Here is a 3212-nt window from a genome sequence, read left to right as displayed (position 1 = left end):
CGCAGGCTCCGAGCAGTCGTTGAGTTGACAGCGACCTTGGTCACATTCCTCCATTTCCTGTTCAACCTATGTCCATTATCCACTGGAATATCCGCGGTATTCGAGCCAATCGGAATGAATTGTCGATCCTCTTACAATCCTACTCGCCGGTCATCTTCTGTCTTCAGGAAGCAAAGCTGCGTCCCAATGACCGCTTTGTTCTCCCTCATTTTCAGTCCGTCCGATATGATCTCCCCTCTGTTGAAGGCACTCCAGCTCATGGAGGACTCATGATTCTTCTCCATGAAACTCTCCATTATCACCCAATCCATTTAAACACTTCCTTCGAAGCTGTCGCCGTCCGTCTTTTCCTTTCCGGATACACGTTCTCTCTTTGTACTGTATACATTCCATCGTCCACACCAATGGCACGAGCTGATCTCCTTCATCTTCTTGGTCAGCTTCCACCCCCATATTTGCTGGTTGGGGACTTCAATGCCCACCACCCGCTTTGGGGATCTCCACATCCTTGTCCACGTGGCTCACTATTGCTAGACGTCTTCCACCAAGCAGATTTAGTTTGCCTCAACACTGGGGTTCCTACGTTTTTGTCTGCCTCCACGGCAAATTTATCTCATTTGGACTTTGCGGTCGGTACTGTTCCGCTAGCTCGGCGCTTCGAATGGTTCGCCCTTGATGATACACACTCGAGTGACCACTTTCCATGTGTCCTTAGACTGCAGCCTCAACAGCCATATATGCGCCCGCGACGCTGGAAGTTTGCTCAAGCCGATTGGACACTTTTTTCGTCTCTAGCGACATTCGATGACCGTCACTTTCCCAGCGTCGACGATGAGGTCACACATATTACCGACGTTATTCTTACAGCTGCGGAACATTCAATACCACGCACCTCCGAATTGCCCCGGCGCCCCCCAGTTCCTTGGTGGAACGAGGCATGCCGTGATGCACTACGTGAGCGGCGACGTGCTCTCCGCGTTTTCCGCCACCATCCTACTTTGGCCAACTGTATCCGCTATAAGCAGCTCCGAGCGCGATGCCGTCGTGTCATCCGCGATAGCAAGAAGGCAAGCTGGAAATTCTTTATTAGCTCATTTAACACCTTCACTCCCTCCTCGGAAGTTTGGAGTCGGCTTCGACGGTTCTCAGGCGCGCCTAGTTTCTCCCCGGTCTCTGGGCTCACTGTCGCGCATGACACATTAGTGGACCCCGTCGCAATTTCTAACTCGTTGGGTCAGCACTTTGCCGAGATTTCGAGCTCTTCAAATTACCCGCCAGCGTTTCTCCCGAAGAAACGTGCAGCGGAAGTGCGACCTCTTGCTTTCTCCTCTCCAAATCGCGATAGCTACAATACTGTTTTCTCCTTGCGGGCACTCCAACATGCACTCTCTTCTTCTCGGTCCTCCGCCCCAGGACCAGATGGTATCCACGTCCAAATGTTGCTGCATTTATCAACCCATAGTCTGCGTTACCTCCTTCGCCTTTATAATCGAATTTGGACCGACAGTACTTTTCCCAGACGATGGCGGGAAGCTATCGTCGTTCCTGTTCCGAAACCTGGAAAGGACAAACATCTCCCCTCTAGCTATCGCCCCATTTCTCTCACGAGTAGTGTCTGTAAGGTTTTGGAGCGTTTTGATGGCTGGAATCCCGCAGTCTTTTAACACCAGCCCAATGCGGATTCCGAAAGCATCGTTCTGCAGTTGACCATCTTGTTGCTCTCTCCACTTATATCATGAACAATTTTCTCCGGAAACGACAAACGGTAGCAATATTTTTTGATCTGGAGAGAGCATACGATACCTGTTGGAGGACAGGCATCCTCCGCACACTGTTCTCTTGGGGCTTTCGAGGCCGGCTGCCCCTTTTTCTTCGCGAATTTATGGCAGACCGCACATTTAGGGTGTGGGTGAACACTTCTCTCTCCCGTACTTTCTCCCAATAAAACGGGGTACCCCAGGGCTCCGTGCTGAGTGTTGTACTTTCTGCCATCGCCATAAATCCAATTATGGATTGTCTCCCTCCTGATGTTTCGGGCTCCCTCTTTGTGGACGATTTTGCGATCTACTACAGCTCTCAACGGACCAGCCTTCTAGAACGACGTCTTCAAGGATGTCTCGATCGCCTCCACTCTTGGAGCATCGAAACCGGCTTCCGTTTCTCTCCCAGTAAGACCGTTTGTGTTAATTTTTGGCGACGTAAGGAGTTTCTTCCGCCCTCCTTACATCTAGGACCTGTCAACCTTCCGTTTTCAGACGTCGCTAAATTCTTGGGTCTTATGTTTGACAGAAAACTGTGCTGGTCCTCCCACGTTTCCTATCTTTCGGCTCGCTGTCTGCGATCCCTGAACACCCTCCGTGTCCTGAATGGTACCTCCTGGGGAGCGGACCGAGTGGTCCTTCTCCGCCTCTATCGCGCCTTAGTGCGCTCGAAATTGGATTATGGAAGCATAGTCTACTCCTCTGCTCGGCCGTCTATTCTTCGGCGTCTCGACTCTATACACCACCGTGGATTACGTTTAGTGTCTGGAGCTTTTTACACTAGCCCTGTGGACAGCCTTTATGCTGAGACTGCTGAACCTCCGTTGTCCAATCGGCGAGCAGTCCTTCTGGGTCGGTATGCTAGCCATCTGTCTTCCTTGCCTGCTAATCCTGCCCATGCCCTTTTTTTCGACGCCTCATTTGATGTAGGATATGCAGGCCGCTCCTCCTCCCTACAACCCCCGGGAGTCCGCTTCCGTCAACTGCTCCATTCTCTTTCCTTCTGCTTTCCTAAAACCTTCTTGACAACTTGGGGTACAGCACCGCCTTGGCTCCGTCCCCGGATCTGCCTGCTCCGTGACCTTTGTCGATTTCCCAAGGATGGTACCCCTACACTTGCTTATCGTCGGGCATTTGCTGCTCTACGTGCACAAATGACGGACGCCACATTTATTTACACCGACGGCTCGAAAACATCGTTAGGTGTAGGGAGTGCCTATATTGTTGGCGACACCCCAAATGAATTTCGGCTTCCCGACCAGTGTTCGGTGTATACTGCGGAGCTTTACGCTGTTCTCCAGGCTGTCCACTACATCCGCCGCCATCGGCGGATACAGTACGTTATCTGCTCGGATTCTCTCAGCTCTCACCTCAGTCTCCAAGCTCTTTACCCTGTGCACCCTCTGGTCCACCGGATTCAGGACTGTCTGCGCTTGCTCCACCTGGGGGGCG

Source organism: Schistocerca nitens, chromosome 2 (genome assembly GCF_023898315.1).
Source record: "Schistocerca nitens isolate TAMUIC-IGC-003100 chromosome 2, iqSchNite1.1, whole genome shotgun sequence".
Lineage (NCBI taxonomy): Eukaryota > Metazoa > Arthropoda > Insecta > Orthoptera > Acrididae > Schistocerca > Schistocerca nitens.
Note: the sequence above shows the minus strand (reverse complement) of the source record.